This window comes from Bos grunniens, chromosome 20 (assembly GCF_055505025.1).
Source record: "Bos grunniens cultivar Pamir isolate PY7600 chromosome 20, Bosgru_T2T1.0, whole genome shotgun sequence".
NCBI classification, from domain to species: Eukaryota; Metazoa; Chordata; class Mammalia; order Artiodactyla; family Bovidae; genus Bos; species Bos grunniens.
The window spans coordinates 20,424,182-20,444,634 of NC_141184.1; the positions used below are offsets into that span (position 1 = coordinate 20,424,182).

The window sequence follows — 20,453 nt, forward strand, 5'->3', positions numbered from 1 at the left end:
ATCATGGCATCTGGTCCCATCACTTCATGGCAAATAGATGGGGAAACAGGGGAAACAGTGGTTGACTTTATTTTTCTGGGCTTCAAAATCACTGCAGATGGTGATTGCAGCCATGAAATTAAAAGATGCTTACTCCTTGAAAGGAAAGTTATGACCAACCTAGACAGCATATTAAAAAGCAGAGACAGTACTTTGCCAACAAAGGTCCGACCATTCAAGGCTATGGTTTTTCCAGTGGTCATGTATGGATGTGAGAGTTGGACTATAAAGAAAGCTGAGTGCAGAAGAATTGATGCTTTTGAACTGTGGTGTTGGAGAAGACCCTTGAGAGTCCCTTGGACCTCAAGGAGCTCCAACCAGTCCATCCTAAAGGAGATCAGTCCTGAGTGTTCATTGGAAGGACTGATGTTAAAGCTGAAACTCCAATACTTTGGCCACCTGATGAGAAGAGCTGACTCATTGGAAAAGACCCTGATGCTGGGAAAGATTGAGAGCAGGAGGAGAAGGGGACAACAGAGGATGAGATGGTTGGATGGCATCACCGACTTGATGGACATGGGTTTGGGTGGACTCCAGGAGTTGGTGATGGACAGGGAGGCCTGGTCTGCTGTGGTTCATTGGGTCACAAAGAGTTGGACATGACTGAGCAACTGAACTGAACTCAGTGCAAATAATAACTCTTTTAAGTAGGTATCATTTCCAGTAGTGCCATCACAGACCTGAAAGTCACTGCAGTAGCTTTACTGATTTGTACACCAAAGAAAACATGACTATGCTTACATTAGCTCATCTGCTTACTGTAGGTGTTTAATTGCATGATTAGGATATCAAAGAAGAGCTAAAAGGTTTAAGGCTTCTTGAACTTTAGAGGGTATAAGTAATTTGCAATTGCAATTTAAAAATCAACATTTACACACTTGTTTAGGAAGCCTTTAATTAGGAGAGAATATTTGAGAAAGTGAGGAACCAGAAATAATTGCAATAGTATCTAGAGAAGCACCTTTATGCCTCAAGGTTTAATTACTCTAAGTGATCGCTGATATTGGGAAACTTTAAGAAAATCTAACGCCAAAGAATGATTGTAATTCAATTGCCCAAAGAAAGGCAATGCCAAAGAATGCTCAAACTACTGCACAATTGCATTCATCTCACATGCTAGTAAAGTAATGCTCAAAAATCTCCAAGCCAGGCTTCAACAATATGTGAACTGTGAACTTCCAGATGTTTAAGTGGGATTTAGAAAAGGCAGAAGAACCAAAGATCAAATTGCCAACATCCACTGGATCATCAAAAAAGCAAGAGAGTTCCAGAAAAAACATCTATTTCTGCTTTATTGACTATGCCAAAGTCTTTGACTGTGTGTATCAAAATGAACTCTGGAAAATTCTGAGAGATGGGAATACCAGACCACCTGACCTGCCTTTTAAGAAACATGTATGCAGGTCAGGAAGCAACAGTTAGAACTGGACCTGGAACAACAGACTGGGTCCAAATAGGGAAAAGAGTACTTCAAGGCTGTATATTGTCACCCTGCCTATTAAATTTATATGCAGATTGCATCATGAGAAACACTGGGCTGGATGAAGCACAAGCTGGAATCAAGATTGCCAAGAAAAATATCAATAGCAGAAAGCAAAGAGGAACTAAAGATCATATTGATGAAAGTGAAAGAGGAGGGTTAAAAAGCTGGCTTAAAGCTCAACATTCAGAAAACTAAGATCATGAAATCTGGTCCCATCACTTCATGACAAATAGATGGGGAAACAGTGGAAACAGTGACAGACCTTATTTTCTTGGGCTCAAAAATCACTGCAGATGGTGACTGCAGCCATGAAATTAAAAGATGCTTTGCTCCTTGGAAGAAAATTTATGACCAAGCTAGACATCAATTAAAAAGCAGAGACATTTCTTTGCCAACAAAGGTCCCTCTAGTCAAAGCTATGGTTTTTCCAGTGGTCATGTATGGATGTGAGAGTTGGACTATAAAGAAAGTGGAGCGCCGAAGAATTGATGCTTTTGAACTGTGGTGTTGCAGAAGACTCTTGAGATTCCCTTGGACCTCAAGGAGAGCCAAACAATCCATACTAAAGGAAGTCAGTCTTAAATACTCATTGGAAGGACTGATGCTGAAGATGAAACTCCAATACTCTGGTTACCTGATGCAAATAATTGACTCATTTGAAAAGAACCTAATGCTGGGAAAGATTGAAGGTGACAGGAGAATGGGATGACAGTGGATAAGATGGTTGGATAGCATCACTGACTCAATGGACATGAGTTTGAGCAAATCTGGGAGTTGGTGATGGACACGGAAGCCTAGTGTGTGGCAGTCAATGGGGTCACAAAGCATCAGACACAACTGAACTGAACTAAATTGAAGAGAAGTTTATGGGAGTTTTAGTAATTTTGCTTCATATATTCATAGTCACAGTTAAATCCTTCTCTGAGAACTAAGTGGGCATCTCTACTTAATGTCCATTCAGTTCAATGTTACTATTTAGAATTGAAAATAAAGTAAAATCAAAATTATCAAACGTGGTGTTAATAAAATAATATGTTGCTGATGAGGAAGGAAATATCTCTTGAGCATAAAAAGAGTGATATATACATCCAGAGTTATACAGTGTACTTTTTATACAGTGGACAGAGTTATACAGCACTTTTCCTCTCTTAGTGACACTCAGTGTAACTGTCAGTTTGGAGACTGCAAGATTGCTTCATTTACTCATTCAGGCTTTTCCTTTAAGACAGTGAGAACCAGAAACAAACTCAGTCTTAAGTGTTTCCTCTAAAAGCTAAGATAATGAGCCATCTCTTCACCTCCTGTTTTGGTTATATGAAGTGTTAGAATGCTAAAAAATAAGAATAAGAATAAGAAATAACATTCCTTGGACATGTGTGCTTGGGGTTAGTTGCTCAGTCATGTTGGACTCTTTGAGACCTTGTGGACTGTAGCAATGCCAAATGTCTTAAGATATTTTGGTGAATTCTAGTTATATCAACAGATGAAGCATATGTGTTATTACAACAGCCTTTCGCAGGAAAGGAAACTACTAGAAGGAAAGTAGGCAAATATTTCTAAGCTTTAAAGAATGAGAACTATTGTTCTTCATCATCCATCATCTTTATCACCAACAACAATATCTGCCTCATCATTAATAATTATTTGACAACTAAGTATTGATAGGTAGGCATTGGCATCTTGTATTAAAGCTTATCAAAGCTATGTCCTTCATAATGCTGTAGGAATGAACAGTTGCAAGAGTAAATTCCCTTCCCTCTTCTGAATAGAGATTCTTTTCCTCAGAAAAATCAGTCATCTGGATCTCCATTATCGTTTAATGACATAGTGCTATATAGGTAAAGCATACACATACTAAATAATGACCAGTTCTAGATATAAATATTATAATTCTAGGCATAAATACATGCATTTAGTTTGAATAAAAAATATTAAATCTTCTAGAAAATATGTAGTAACAAATTTAATAAACTTTTACCTAACAGTCACCATATACCCAATGCAGAATTCAAGGACAAATAAGATAGTATCTTCCCTTTTACATTTCTGTTGTTAATATTAACATGAATATTCACTAAGTATGTAGACAACTATATGCCAAATATATACTAAATTCTTTACGTTAACAATTTTAACCTCAAATATTAAAGGAGTTAAGAAGTATTCGCATAAGTTATAGAAGCACCAAATTCAATTCCATTTTGCCCACCTCAAAAGGATCACTGAATAGCAAGAATAATGACACTTGTTTCATCAACGCTATCGCTCAGAGTACTGAAAAATGATTATCCCCTCAATTTCAATAGAGCTTAAGTCTGGCTTAGTGAAAAGGCAGTTTCTGATGTAAGTTATTCAAGAATTCTTAGAGCTACCTCTATGTTTACAAGACAATTAAGCAGCATTGTATCAGCTTCTTTTGCTGACTGCTCCATGACTTTCACTAAACTAATGCAAAGGAAGACTTGATACTCCCTTCATTAAGGAGACACAACTAATTATCTGGAGTACATACTTCTCCAAATACTACCTTGGTCAGTGCTTGAATAGCATCTCAGTTTCTGACACTTAACAAAACACTAAATACTCAAGAGGTAGCAGGTGGTTGGGGGCCTGCTTAGTGTGAAACAAGGAAACAATATGATCAGTGACATCCACAAAAACTGGAGTCATCTTCTTGTATGTAGCCATCATCTTAGAGTTTATTCTCCCATCACTCAAATGTAACCACCCTAAATGTTGAGGCTCAGAGAGTTTTAGTTATCTCTTCTCCCTAAGTTCTATTCAGTGATCATGTTATGGGTTCTGGAACCTAGCGTAAGCAAATCAGCATTTTTTTCATAACACAGCTATACTTCTTAAGCTTACTTCTGTTTGCTCGTGTAAAATGTGATAGTCACACTGTATTTAATTTTCTTAAAGATAGTATTATCAAGGGAGATACATTTTAGAAATAATCTGATACAATGTCTACATTTCACAAATAATTAATTTAAGCCCTATGATATCAAAACCATTCTTGTTGATACTAAAAGTCATTCTCATACAAAATGGTAGAGAGGTAGAAGTAGAACTGAGCCCTACTATCTCATGATTTCAGCCTGAGTGGGAATGGATCTGTTGATTCATTCACTTCTTCTTTCAATCAAGAAATGCTCAGGGATCCATACCATGTACCAAGTACTACTCTCATAAAAAATAATACATTACATAATTATTTATTCTGTCAAACACCACTTCCAGCATGACAGGTCTATGCTTCTGTGTTCAGTCCTCAGGTCAGTTTAGTTTAGTCACTCAGTCGTGTCCAACTCTTTGCGACCCCATGAATCCCAGCACGCCAGGCCTCCCTGTCCATCACCAACTCCCAGAGCTCACTGAGACTCACGTCCATCGAGTCAGTGATGCCATCCAGCCATCTCATCCTCTGTCGTCCCCTTCTCCTCCTGCTCCCAATCCCTCCCAGCATCAGAGTCTTTTCCAATGAGTCAACTCTTCACATGAGGTGGCCAAAGTGCTGGAGTTTCAGCTTCAGCATCATTCCCTCCAAATAAATCCCAGGGCTGATCTCCTTCAGAAAGGACTGGTTGGATCTCCTTGCAATCCAAGGGACTCTCAAGAGTCTTCTCCAACACCACAGTTCAAAAGCATCAATTCTTTGGCGCTCAGCCTTCTTCACAGTCCTACTCTCACATCCATACATGACCACTGGAAAAACCATAGCCTTGACTAGATGGACTTTTGTTGGCAAAGTAACGTCTCTGCTTTTGAATATGCTATCAAGGTTGGTCATAACTTTCCTTCCAAGGAGTAAGCGTCTTTTAATTTCATGGCTGCAGTCACCATCTTCAGTGATTTTGGAGCCCATAAAAATAAAGTCTGACACTGTTTCCACTGTTTCCCCCCAGCTTTAACTCTTTGCGAGCCCATGGACTGTACCTCTCCAGGCTCTTGTGTCCATGGGATTTTACAGGCAAGAATACTAGAGTGGGTTGCCGATTCCTACTCCAGGGGATCTTCCTGATCCAGGGATTAAACCCTCATCTCCTATGTCTCTTGCTTTGCAGGCAGGTTGTTTACCCCCTGAGACACTTGGGAAGACAGATTTATACTCTATGTAGTTTGCCTTTTTTTTTTTTTTGCATTTGGGATAGTAAATAAACAAATTTTCTAGAGATACATTGAAAATGTAAATGGATTATATTGAATTTATGACTTCTTGTTTAATTTCCCATATATATAAGGTCATTCTAAAAATTGAATATATTCTTTGCTTTTAGTCACCCTGCCACTATCTGGTTTGAATCTTCACTCTCAAGTCACAAGGCTCCAGAACATTCTAATTGCTTCCCCTTCCAACTCCTATTACACAGGAGAATCACTTTCCCATAACACAAGATTGATCAAGTTACTTTCATTCATTAAAAAGAAAAAGTTTTGATTGAAAAAAAGAAAAGAAAAACTTTTAATGGATTTCTATTCCCAATGAAAGACAATTATCTAAATTCATTGACATGCTATGAATAGCATGACATGAATCGGTTTCACTCTCCCTCCCAGATTAACTTCCAATTTGGGACCCTTGCAGTGATTATACATACTTATTTACTGTTTATTCGAGACATTTTCACCCATGTTCTTGCTCAAGTGACCTTGCTGCCTGGAAGATATTGGTTTCCACCATCTGGAGCTATCCCATACACTATTGATGTCCCAAATCTACTGTCTCTTCTGTGAGTCTGTGTTTTTCTGCTCCCAAGCAGAGATAATTTGTCCACTCCTCTGTACTTCCAGTAGCCTTAGTATATTTTGATTTTTAAAACTCTACACATCATGTGTTCTTTTCATGGACCACATAGTTTTTTACATCAGCAGCCCCTCCATATTCATTTTTTGTACATCTACTGTCGGTCATGAATTACATCCTAAATAAATGTTTATTGGTGAATGCTTATCATATCAGAGAAGGCAATGGCACCCCACTCCAGTAGTCTTGCCTGGAGAATCCCAGGGACAGGGAAGCCTGGTGGGCTGCCATCTATGGGGTCACACAGAGTCGGACATGACTGAAGCGACTTAGCAGCAGCAGCAGCAGCAGTAGTAGCTTATCGTATTCACATGTACAAAAAAGACAAAAATAAAACGCATAACACTCTAAGTGGCTAACCTGGCAGCTAGTTACGACCTTCAGGCAGTCAGTTCAGTCGCTCAGTCATGTCCAACTCTTTGCGACCCCATGAATCCCAGCACGCCAGGCCTCCCTGTCCATTACTAACTCCCGGAGTTCACCCAGACTCACGTCCATCGAATCAGTGATGCCATCCAGCCATCTCATCCTCTGTCGTCCCCTTCTCCTCCTGCCCCCAATCCCTCCCAGCATCAGAGTCTTTTCCAATGAGAGTCTCTTTTAACACTAAATTGGGAGTTTAACTTGTCTTGAATTTCTAACGCACATCACTGTTCTCATTTAAGAAAGCAGAACCCAAAATGAGTGACGTTGCATTGAAAAAGATCACATAAGTAAGGTTTAGCCACAAATTGGAACACAGACCTGAGGAAAGTCAATATACGTTTATTCACTGAATAATGTTAACTCTCTCACCGATGCATAAACAGGAAAGGAAATAACCGTGCAATGCAGTGTATCATTTTATCTTTATCATTTTATCATTTGTTTGCCCTTTGTATACACTACATTATAATCAAGAAATAATAGAGTTTAAAAGGTACATAATGATAAATATAATACACTTTCTTTTCAAATTGAATTGGAAAATAAATGTACATTTTATCATATAAATAAGACACTAAACAGCAGAGAGAGCTTCAGAACCAGGTCAGATAGAGGGAGCAAATGAGGGCATGTACACATGGGACTTTTTTAAGGGAATAAAATACTATATGACATTGAACCTTGAGTTCTGCTAAAGCAGACTTTAATTATACAGTAAAATTAAACATAAATGCATAGCGGTTGAGCCTAGTCTTTAAAGGAACTGGGTATTTTTCAATTTTACATTATATTTATCTGAGCTGCTAGTGAATACTTGGCTCTTAGATTCCTTGGGCGGATTCTCTTCCTCTGCTGCTATACTGCCCTCCTGCTCAGTCATGTCTGACTCTTTGTGATCCCACGGACTGCAGCCCATCAGGCTCCTCTGTCCATAGGATTCTCTTCCTATATTTGCCCCTTAAAGTTGTAAATGGCTTCTCTGCCGCCTTTATCTTCAACCAGGGCTGCACATAAGACATTTGTAAGGGTTATTAAGAACACCACTTCCTGGGCCCCCATCAGAAAGTCTGATTTAATTGTTCCTGGGTGGGCCAGATATCAGACATGATTAAAAATCTCTGTAGATGAGTCCGATGAGTAACCATCACTAAGAAGTACCATTACACACATATTGCTGAGGATATTTGTTTAATTAGAAGAGATGGCACAGCTTGCCATTGAACTTAGCACTTTCGCCTCTGAAATCTTAACGCCTAAGTTTGAATCCTAGATGTACCACTAATAAAGTGTGTGACCTCAAGCAAATCACTTAACTTCTCTGTTTTAGTTTCTGCATATGCAAAAAAGTGAAAAAAGAGTACTCATTTTATAGAAGTATTAAATGAGCTAATGTTTATAGAGAAAAGAGTTTTCCATATAGTATGTGCAATTTAAAATAAACACATACATAAATAAAATAAATACATACTTTTTGTTCTCCTGCATCACATAGAGGGTCACAACACCCAGATATATAACTGATATGATTCCTGTCTCCAAATCCATACTTTAATATTTGAATATTATTTGAATATTGAATACTAATCTAGATTTTATGTCCCATATGTTAGAAAAATGTGACTTTGAGATGTGTGTTTAAGATGTATTAAAATGCAAAAAGTAGACTATGACGATATTGGGCCACTTTATTAGAGACACATGAATGATGAATTTGCATACTTATTAAACCTGCTTGAAGTAATCACAATTTTTAAGGATCAGAAAATATATATGCCATAAAAATACTCCAGAGTAGAAGTTATGCTCCCTTGAACTGTACTTTGAGGATCAGAGAAGGTGATTTGTTTTTTTCCTGCCTCCAACTTCAACATTGCTCAGCCTGGCTTCAAAGTATCCCCTGGCACATGTAATGCTGTGACATCAGCTTGTGATTTGTCATTCAGTCCAATATGTCCAAAAGCACTCTAAGGTTATAAAACTCTCCTTCCAGATATGTCCTAAATATTTTAGACTATACATATTTACACCTTGTGATCCAAATGTATTTTGATGGATAAGTGAATCCATTTTTATGAGCACTTTATCGCTCTGTTGTGTGCCAAGAATTCTACATGAGGAACACTAACACAAATTCTAATGTGTGCTCCCAGGAACACATACTGGATGAACTTTGACATCTAGTGATGTGCAATGCTGTCTCCTTTGTACAAGTACAAAGTGTACACTACAATTAGTGTAATTTAGATATTATTTTCACAGAAGTCATTGTTGGGAAATTCCTTAGAAATAATGATAAAAATATTTCCAAGGTAGTGCAGTGGTAAATGAATCTGCCTGCCAATGCAGGAGATGAAAGAGACTTGGGTTTGATCCATGGTTCTGGAAGATCCTCTCACGGAGGAAATGGCAACCCACTCCAGTATTCTTGCCTGGAAAATCCCATGGACAAAGAAGCCTGGTGGGCTACAGTCCATGGGGCCCCAAAGAGTCAGAATGACTCAGCGACTGAGCAACCATGATAAAATATGAGTTTGGAATGCATTCACTCAGTGGCTCCCAGCTGTAATTCAGGAAGATCTGTATTTTGGCTGCATAGCCAAATACATAAAGAAATCACTTCTAATCCAAATGTACTTAGCCAAGGTATTGCTGCTACTGCTGCTGCTAAGTTGCTTCAGCTGTGTCCAACTCTGTGAGACCCCATAGATGGCAGGCCACCAGGCTCCCCCGTCCCTGGGATTCTCCAGGCAAGAACACTGGAGTGGGTTGCCATTTCCTTCTCCGAGCCAAGGTATTAAGGACCAGTTAATTAGAGTTTATTTAAAAGACATTCAACACACCTGAAATTATTTGTTTTTATTTGATTGGATGATTCTGCCATAGTAAGAGCTTCCCAGGTGGTGCCAGTGGTAAAGAACCTGCCTGCCAACGCAGGAGATGTAAGAGATACAGGTTCAGTCCCTGGGTCAGAGAGATCCACTGGAGGAAAAAATGGCAACCCACTCCAGTATTCTTGCCTGGAGAATCCCATGGACAGGATAGCCTGGGGGCTACTGTCCATAAGGTCTCAAAGAGTCAGACACGACAGAAGTGACTTGACATGCACACACGCATGTCATTAAGTATAAGAGAAACCTATCTATCTACCCACCTAATATCTATATCTATCTTCCTATCCATTTATCACTTCATCTAGTTTTAGTAAAAAGAAAATTACAAGCTGTCTATGTATGTATGTACGTGTGTATGTGTGTGTGTATACACCAGAAGCCAAAAGTACTGTATCCTAGAACAAGTTCTGTAATTAAATAGATGATAAATGATCTTTTGCAAATCTTTTCAACTCTGTAAGGATAATAGTGTAATTTTAGTGGATAATGCAGTAATCCCCTCCAAAAAAGTTAATCCCCCTAATTGTAGGAACTGTGCATACTATGTTCATGTATCACTATCTCTTTAACTCTTCAACGTTTGTTAGAAGGAACTTGACTCCCATGGGGGCATTTGATTCCATTCTAAACTTCCTGGCTAATAATTATTGGTTAAGGAATGTAAATATAATCTATTTCAAGCCAATAAAACCAGAGGAGATATTTGATGGGATCTTCTAGGGAATGCTCTCTTTTTCTTTTTCTCTGGACTCTGGTGTGCAGCATCTTGGGGGAAACATGACTTGAGACAGTCACATACAAGAGGTCAAACACACTTGAGAATCCCAGGGAAGGTAATGAGGAGTCTTGATTCCCCCTGCCTGAAGCTCAACCTCTAAGTATTTTGATGATTTGAGACCACACAGCCCTTTTTGTATGAGATTTTATACTTGAAGATAGGTGGAGGGTTTTCTATTACTTTCAATTTAACAAAATTTTGGCAAGTCACTTAAACACTCTAAACCTCTGTTATTTCAAATAACAAAGTGAGTGAAAGTGAAGTCTCTCAGTCGTGTCCGACTCTTTGAGAGCCTGTGGACATGGACGGTAGCCAACCAGGCTCCTCCGTCCATAGAATTTTCCAGGCAAGAATACTGGAGTGGGTTGCCATTTCAAATAACAAGTGGGAATGTAAATAGTACAGCTCTCCTGTAACTCACTTATGCATTAATGTAGTGGTGCCCAACCTTTTTGGCTCCGGGAACTACTTCTGTGGAAGACAGTTTTTACACAGACAATGGCAGGTGGGTGGGTGGTGGTTTGGGGATGATCATCATAAAGCACAACCTAGTTCCCTGGAATGTGGTTCACAGTGTTTCACAGTAGGGTTCATGCTCCTATGAAGATCTCATGCCTCCAGTGATCTGACAGAAGGTGGAGCTCGGGCAGCAATATGAGTGATGGAGAGCAGCTGTAAATACATATGAAGCTTTGCTCACTCACCTGACAATCATCTCCTGCTGTGCAGCCCGAATTCCTAACAGGTGCCAGTCTGTCTGAGGCCCAGGAGTTTGGACTCCTGCATCAACACACATAAATTGTGTTGTGTAATAATTGGCACACAAGGTGCCCACATCAAAATGGTTGCTAAAATTCTTCAACTTTATAATGATGGGCTAAGATTTTCTTATTTCCTTCCAATTTCAGTAATTTGTTTGACTAATGGAAACATAATGCAGACTTGCCTTTTTTTATAATAGTTTTTCCATTGCTACAGATTGGTCTTTTGGTTCCAAGATTTTGACTATACCTTGACTCTGTCCAAATCCTTTGATGTTATGTTATGAATTACTATACAGCCTGAACACTTTTAAGACCATTCATAGTCTGATATTCATCTCTTTTTTTTCCATTCTAAACCTTAACTCTGCAATTTTCTAAATCTTCCCTCCAGGAAATATGTTTTATCCACTTTTCAACAAAAATGAAAGCTCTGCCAATTTGATTTTGGGTAACAACTCTGAACCTCTCATCCAATAATTGGAAATAGATATCTGAATTTCATAAAGAGTTTGCAAAGTATACATTCAGCAATATATGTATATCACTTCCTCCGGTTTCTTCCACTATTGCCCATTGCTGAGAGTAATACAGACCAATTCATTCACTGTTACACTTGCATAGGATGGTTCCACTGATTCCTTCCTTTAGTTGAAATCCTGCTTTCTTCTGAGCTTAGTACGGCTCATTAGCACATTTTAGGCCCACATTTTGGGAAGCTGCCTTCCTTCAGCTTTCCAATACTGTTTCTGAGTAATTGATCTTTTCTACTACCAGTAAAAGGGGCTCCTCATGTTTACCTGATTTCTTTAGGGATATTTCGGAGAAGGCAATGGCACCCCACTCCAGTACTCTTGCCTGGAAAATCCCATGGACAGAGGAGCCTGGTAGGCTATAGATCATGGGGTTGCTAAGAGTCGGACATGACTGAGCGACTTCACTTTCACTTTTCACTTCCCTGCATTGGAGAAGGAAACGGCAACCCACTCCAGTGTTCTTGCCTGGAGAATCCCAGGGACGGGGGAGCCTGGTAGGCTGTCGTCTACAGGATTGCACATAGTCAGACACGACTGAAGTGACTTAGCAGCAGCAGCAGTTAGGGATATTTACCTGATTGATGCACATCTCTTTGTTCAGGTTGATTCCAACTATGGTTGGTTTCCTCAGTGTCATTTATTCTTGGCTCTCTCCTTTCTTCCTTGATCACAGTTTCTTAGTTTTCTCTATGCACCCTTTGCCTTTCCCTGCCCTTAAAAGATTCATGTATCCCAGGCTTCTCTCTCTCACTATATGCCTAAATCTAAAATCTTAATCATATTTTCCCCTAGGTTTTAGTGACTGGACTATCATTTATATATTCCAGTTGCTTAAATTAAAAAATTTCCAGTTGGCTTGGCCAAGATACACTGAATTTTTTAGTTGCAGTCTAAACATTTTTTAAAATCTTTTTTTTTTTTTTTTTTTACTTCCAGTCCGGTATATTTTATTTGACTAAAATTTGCTAAAATATGTGTGTCTTTTTCATTCTGACACTAATTTTCTTCAAAATTCTACTGCTTTTTGGATTCCCTGGTGGTCCAATGGTTAAGAACTTCCCTGCCAGTGCAGGAGACATAGGTTTGATCCCTGGGCCAGGAGGATTCCACACGCTAAGGGGCAACTAAGCCCATGTGCCATAACTACTGAAGCCCATGCACCTAGAGTCCAGGCTCCACAAGAAGAGAAGTCACTCAATGAGAAGCCAAACTAGACTGGCCCCTGCTTGCCACAATTAGAGAAAGCCCCCACATAGCAATGGAGACCCAATCCAGCCAAAATAAATAAAATTTAAAAAGAAATCACTGCTTCTTACCTGGATTATGGCCTTATAAAATTTAATAATCACTCAATTATCTGCCATAACCACTTATCTTTCACCCTGTGTACTTAAAACCATATTTGTACTTCAAAAAATCAAATTTGATTTTGTCTTCAGCATCATCTCTAATGCCCTTTGTGACTTTTCCTCTACCTACATTTCCAGGTTTATCTCTTGTGACTCTCTCTACTTCATGTTGCCTCGATACAATATTACTTCTCTAAGACATGGTACTATTTCATATCCTGCTGTTTATAGATTGGGTTTTGATTATCAGAAAAGTCTCATTTCACCCAGGTGAACTTTAGCCTACATTGAAAACTGGACCCAATAACTCCTCTTCCAGAAATTCATTTCCATATGTTCACAGAGCATCAGGTCATGTCTCTCATGCTACCACTAGGCAGCAAGCATGCCCTACCTTAAAGACTGCTTACAGTTCTTTTTTTAACTCAGTACTTACTGTGGAGCTTGGTACATAATAGGTACATAATAAATTTCTCTTGAATATGTTAATAAAAAATAAATGAGTTTCTCTTAGAATTAATCTTGATCGGCCCATGTTAGCAGTTTCCAGTGAAGCCTTTGTTCTGTCTCTTGACTCAGGTCCAAAACCCAAGGTCCCCTCATCTCAGCCTTTGCAGCAGTGATGCTGTTTTGCTGTCTGTTACAGATACCAAATGAGCAGCTTCAAATCAAAAGTGACGTGAGAACTCTTAATGCAAGTGGCAAAAGAACACAAGAAATCAATCAGTAGCCTGTTAGTGATCTCGACGTATCCGGCCCTGCTCACTCTATCAACGAGTATATGACTCTACTCCCAGTTTCAAAGAAGAGGATGAACTTTTGTAAAAGCAAGGACTCTGCTGAGGTCAATAACTATGGAAATTTCATTATAAGAAAGTCCAGAACTAGTTCTCTCAGTTTACATAACCTGGAATTCAGTGATCTTAATTATTGATTATTTCACAACTCAAAGACAAGATGATGCTGTTTTCAAAAGTGCTCACAGATAGATTTGTCCACTGATGGAAAGCATGTTCAGCTATGAAGTAGCATTGATTTTTGGCATTATTGCTTAAATAATCTTAGCTAATAGAGAAAGCTGTGTTATTTTTGTACAAGTGCTATGATTTCATATTAAGGTTTTGTTCCTTTTATGTTGCTGTGGTTAAATCTTACAGTGATTTAGGATGAGGTTTAGTTGCTAAAGAAATAAAAGACTTCCATGTGTCAGCTGGTGTTCTGTGATGACCTAGAGGAGTGGGAAGGAGGGAAGGGTGGAGAGAGAGTGGTTCAGAGGGAAGGAACACATGTATACTTATGGCTGATTCACAATATTGTAAATCAATTGTCCTCCAATCAAACATAATTTTTAAAAATATTCTATAAAAGGAAATAAAAAACTTAAACACAGTACAGTTGACCCTTGAACAACACAACTTTGAACTGCATGTGTGTGTGTGTGTGTGTGTGTGTGCACGCCTGGCAAGCTTGTTGTTCAGTCATGTCCTACTCTTTGCGACCCCATGGACTGTAGTCTGCCAGGCTCCTCTGTCCACAGGATTCTCCCGGTCAGAATAATGGAGTGGGTTTGCCATTCCCTCCACCAGGGTATCTTCCTGACCCAGGAATTGAACCAGGATCTCCTTGTGGCTCTGCTGGTAAAGAATCCACCTTCAATGCAGGAGGCCTGGGTTCAACCCCTGGGTTGGGAAGTTCCCCTGGAGAAGGGAAAGGCTACTCACTCCAGTATTCTGGCCAGGAGAATTCCATGAACTGTATAGCCCGTGGGGTAGAACAGAGTCAGACATGACTGAGTGACTTTCACTTTCACTCCTTCATTGCAGGAGCATTCTTTACCAGCTGAGCTACCCAGGAGCTGTATGAGTCTACTTATACACAATTTTTTTCAATAGTAAATACTATTATAAGTTACCACAGGATCCGAGGTTGGTATCCATGGGACTTGGAATTGGATAAGGAGAAAACCATGAATATGAAGAACCAACTATAAATTAAACCCAGGTTTTAAATTTCAAAGAGGTTAGCAGCCCCTAGCCCCTGTGTCGGAGAAGGCAATGGCAACCCACTCCAGTACTCTTGCCTGGAAAATCCTATGGATGGAGGAGCCTGGTAGGCTGCAGTCCATGGAGTTGCTAAGAGTGGGACATGACTGAGTGATTTCCATTTCACTTTTCACTTTTATGCATTGGAGAAGGAAATAGCAACCCACTCCAGTGTTCTAGCCTGGAGAATCCCAGGGATGGGGGAGCTTGGTGGGCTGCCGTCTATGGGGTCTCAGAGTCAGACACGACTGAAGCGACTTAGCAGCAGCAGCCCCTTTGTTATTTTTGGGGGCTCCAAAATCACTGCAGTGGTGACTGGAGCCATGAAATTAAAAGACACTTACTTCTTGGAAGAAAAGTTATGACCAACCTACATATTCAACATGTATACCTGTGGCGGATTCATTTTGATATTTGGCAAAACTAATACAATTATGTAAAGTTTAAAAATAAAATAAAATTAAAACAAAACAAAACAAAACAAAAAAAAGCAGAGACATTACTTTGCCAACAAAGGTTCACCTAGTCAAGGCCATGTTTTTTCCAGTGGTCATGTATGGATGTGAGAGTTGGACTGTGAAGAAGGCTGAGTGCCGAAGAATTGATGCTTTTGAACTGTGGTGTTGGAGAAGACTCTTGAGAGTCCCTTGGACTGCAAGGAGATCCAACCAGTCCATTCTAAAGGAGATCAGCCCTGCGTGTTCTTTGGAAGGAATGATGCTAAAGCTGAAACTCCAGTACTTTAGCCACCTAATGCGAAGAGTTGACTCATTGCAAAAGACTCTAATGCTGGGAGGGATTGAGGGCAGGAGAAAAAGGGGACAACAGAGGATGAGATGGATGAATGGCATCACCGACTCAATTGATGTGAGTGTGAGTAAACTCCGGGAGTTGGTGATGGACAGGGAGGCCTGGCGTGCTGCAATTCATGGGGTCGAAAAGAGTCAGACATGACTGAGCTACTGAACTTAACTGACCCCCAATGTTGTTCAATGGCAAGCTGCATTTGTTCTGCTATATCCGCTGTAATCCAATTCATCAGATAGAAACATCCTGCAGCTAAACAAAATTCAAACTTTACTATATTTCATAGGACTTCTAGTCCAAATTCTCTCGATGAACAAATAACAATGGACAATACAAATCACTTGATCTCAGTTTATTCATCTATGTAATGGAAGGTTTGGAATAGATGTCTATAGATTCCAGGATACAAACACATGTTGTAATTCTAGACCAAAAAAAAAAAACAAAAACAAAAAACTGATTAAATTGATAGTCAGTGAGATTAAACTGTGATGGGTCTATCAACTTTATTTCACCTAAGTTTATATCAAATAAGTTTCTCTCCTGAGAATGGAACCTAAGATTTTAATTTGAAAAGTTATATTTCTCTTTCTCATGGTGATGTATGTTTTCATTTAGAAAAAAAATCTTCAGAAGTTAGACATGAGTTTTAAAACTCACCAAAATAGAAAAATAACATATGCATTATCACTGCTTTATAGAATAATGATCTGCTTGTTAACCACTTTGAACTTTTCAGAGTAATACATAGAAAGATAAAAAAAAATTTATCACTAAACCATAATTTTAATGCATACTATATGAAACATTGAACTTAAGTTAGTTATTGGAGGCATTCCTGTTACTTAAATTGACACAATTTGATGTTACCTTACAATACATGCTTGATGACAAAACTATAACTTTGCCATTATTTCCAAATAAAAGCTATATCTCTTAATTTACTTATAATTCTATTATTTTTTGTGAGATTTCTATTATGTTAAATTATTCCTTTGGAATATTTTGGTGAAAATATTACTATATGGGGTTGTTCATATATAGTATATTTTTAAAAAGCTTTCAAGTTGTAAGCCAGCCATAAAATATATGGCAGATTAAAAGATAAAAAGGGATTAAAAGTCTAAGAGAAAGTGAGTTATAGCTATATGGGGTTACTCATGAATTTATTTTATGATCTAGCTGAGGAGACAGAAAAGAGACCAAATGAAAAGTGGGCAGACAGCATGAGACGGTGCTCCAGAAGGACAAGAATATTCAGAATATTATAGTCATGAATTTGACTCATATTTGATTTAAAAGAAAGATTGAAAACTTGGTGAAGGGCAATTTTGCTTGGTACAATTACAAATTATGGGTTCCTGGTATTATAAAAGAAGTTGTGAGAAGATAAATTTCAGGAAGGGGTTTGATGTCCTTGCTTGGAAAGATTTAGCAGCTGGCCAGAAAGTCCACTGGCAAACCACAGTTCTTAATGCATGAAGGGGTGAGATTCAGATCCAAGTTCTCCTCTTCCTCCTTTAGAACACTAAGCCTGGTGCCAAACTCAGTAGAAGTTTACATGCCTTTGAAGGTTTGGATAGCAGTTATGTCCACTCTCTAAATCTACCTAACCGAGGAGTGATGAGTCAAAGGAAAATATATATCTTGCTGCTGTGGTTTCTCCCTTATTGTCTTGTCTATAGGTATTGACAGGTTCCCCCCCTCCACCCCCGCCCCGCCACTGGAGTCAGGCCCAGGAGCATGGGTTTTTTGTAATCTGTGACTTTAGGTCTGGGTTTGTCTATTTATTAGGCTCATTCTCCAGTTGGGTTGTTCTACATATATTGCTTTTTGTTTTATTTTTTCTCTTTTGCCCTTATTTTTCTTGATTCCCAGGAATCCACTTCCTGTAAAATCCAAGTAATAGAATGCAGGGTCCTAGTAGACCCCATTTTTAGAATTTTCCATCTAAGAGAGAAAGCTTCAACATCTCACAACCTCTGTTTCTCTCAAATATGCTCTAGGGAAAAAAAAAATTTTTTTCACCAGTTTTTCATTTATTGAGCAATCAGTTAGATAACCATTTTTGTGGCAGCTAATACTACACTAGATACTGAGAATATAAGAAATTTTAAAAAGCAAAATCAAAAGAAAACCTTGTTCTTAAAAAATAGTTAAAAAAAATAGTTTTCAAAGAACTTAAGCTTACTTTATATGATTTCTTTTATGGAACTTAGAAAATTATACTCATCTGCAGCTCCCTCTTCTTTCTGAGAAAAAAGGTTCAAGTACAACAAATATATATTGGACAGGCACAGTGCATCAAATACTGACCAAAATATTTTATGTGCTTATTTCACTTAAGGCTTGAAACCATCCTACCTCCTATAATTAACTCCATTTTTACAAATGATAAAATACTGCTTGGGCTTCCCTGATGGCTTAGATAGTAAAGAATCTGCCTGTAAAGTGAGAGATATGGATTCAATCCCTGGGTCAGGAAGATCCCCTGGTGAAGGGCATGGCAACCCACTCTGATATTCTTGCCTGAAAAATACCATGGTCAGAGAAGTCTGGCAGGCTACAGTACATGGGGTTGCAAAAAGTCGAACATGACTGAGTGACTAGGCACAAAGTACTGGTTTCTCCTTGGAAGAAAAGCTATGACAAACCTAGTGAGCATATTAAAAAGCAGAGACATTAGTTTTCCAACAGAGGTCCGCATAGTCAAAGTTATGGTTTTTCCAGTAGTCATGTATGGATGTGAGAGTTGGACCATAAAGAAGGCTGAGCACTGAAGAATTGATGCTTTGGAACTGTGGTGTCGGAGAAGACTCTTGAGATCCCTTTGGGCAGCATGGAGATCAAACCATTAATCCTAAAGGAAATCAACCCTGAATATTCGTTGAAAGGACTGATGCTGAAGCTGAAGCTCTAGTACTTTGGCCACGTGATGCAAAGAACCAACTCGTTGGAAAAGACCGAAGCTGAGAGAGATTGAGGGCAGGAGGAGAAGGGGGTGACAGAGGATGAAATATTTGCATGGCATCATTGACTCAATGAACATGAGCTTGAGCAAACTCTGGGAGAGTGTGAAGGGCAGAGATGCCTGATGTGCGGCAGTCCATAGGCTCGCAAAAAATTCGGACATATTGAGTGACTGAACAACTTAAAAGTACTCTTGGTATTCCGTGGAGCTGGGAAAACTTTGGCTGTTGACAAAGACTTTGCCCTTAGCCACTCCCCTGCATCACCTCCAGGACACAGGAATGTTGTAAAGTGACTGAGCTTTTCCATTTTCCTTGGCTTTACTTGATACAACTTTCTTTTCTAATCTGGAATTGAGATATTAGCAATACATTACTTGTTTTAATGTTTGTACTTTTCTAAGATATTTTAAATTCAAGAAGTGTGATATCTTCAGCTTTGTTGTTCTTTCTTAAGATTGCTTTGGCTATACTGATTTATTTATTTGCAGTTCTAAATGAATTTTAGAATTGTTTTTGTCTATTTCTGTAAAAACTACTATTGGGATTTTGATAAAAATTACAATGAATCTGTAGATCACTTTGGGTAGTATGGCTAGTTTAACAATATTAAATCTTCCATTCCTTGAACGTGGATGTCTTTTCATTTATCGGCGTCTACTTCTTTCATCAATGTTTTATAGTTTTCAAGATACAAGTCTTTTATCTACATTGTTATTACCAAGTATTTTACTCTTTTTGATAATATTGTAAATGCAATTATTTTCTTAACTTCTTTTTTTTATAGTTTGCTGTTAGTGATAGAAATGAAACTAATTTTTGTATATTGATTTTGTTTCCTGCTGTTTTACTGAATTCGCTCATTAAGTTTAATAATTTTGAGGGACATCTTTAGGGTTCTCTACAAACAAAATTATGCCATCTGAAAACAGAAATGATTTTACTTTTCCCTTTCAGCTTTGAATGTCTTTTTTTCCCTTCTTTTTGTTTTCCCTTTCTTCTTTTCCTTTTTGTTCAGGCTAGAATTTCTAATACGACGTTGAATAGAATTTTTCAAAAGTGGATATCATTGCCTTCATCCCAATCTTAAAAAAAAAAAAGCTTTCAGTTTTTCACCATTGAGTATGATGTTAGCTATAAGCTTCATTCTTTAATTTCAAAAATAACAGTATAGGTCACTGGAACAGAAAAGAGAGCCCAGAAATAAATCTATGCATATAAGGTCAACTGGTCTATGATAAGGGATACAAGAATACACAATGGAAAAAGGACAATCTCTTCAACAAATGATATTGGGGAAACTGGATATTCACAGGAAAATAAAATAAAATTGGACTCAACTTATTACATACACAATAATTAATTCAAAATGGATTAAAGGCTTAAGTGTTAAAACTTGAAACTGTAATAAAAACATAGAGAAAATCTTCATGACATAAGTGTAAGCAAAGGTTTTTTTGAATATGACCCTAAAAACACAAGCAATGGAAGGGAAAATAGACAAATGAGACAATATTAAGCAAGAAATCTTCTGTACAGGAAAGTAAACAATCGACAGAGTGAAAAGG

The 20,453-nt window shown here is 38.4% G+C and overlaps 1 protein-coding gene across 2 annotated transcripts in view; it reads right to left on the minus strand.

Moving 5' to 3' along the window:
- The window catches only part of CDH12 (cadherin 12), a 1,181,755-nt gene that overhangs the window by 113,968 nt on the left and 1,047,334 nt on the right, over window positions 1-20,453 (minus strand). The window lies entirely within an intron of this gene.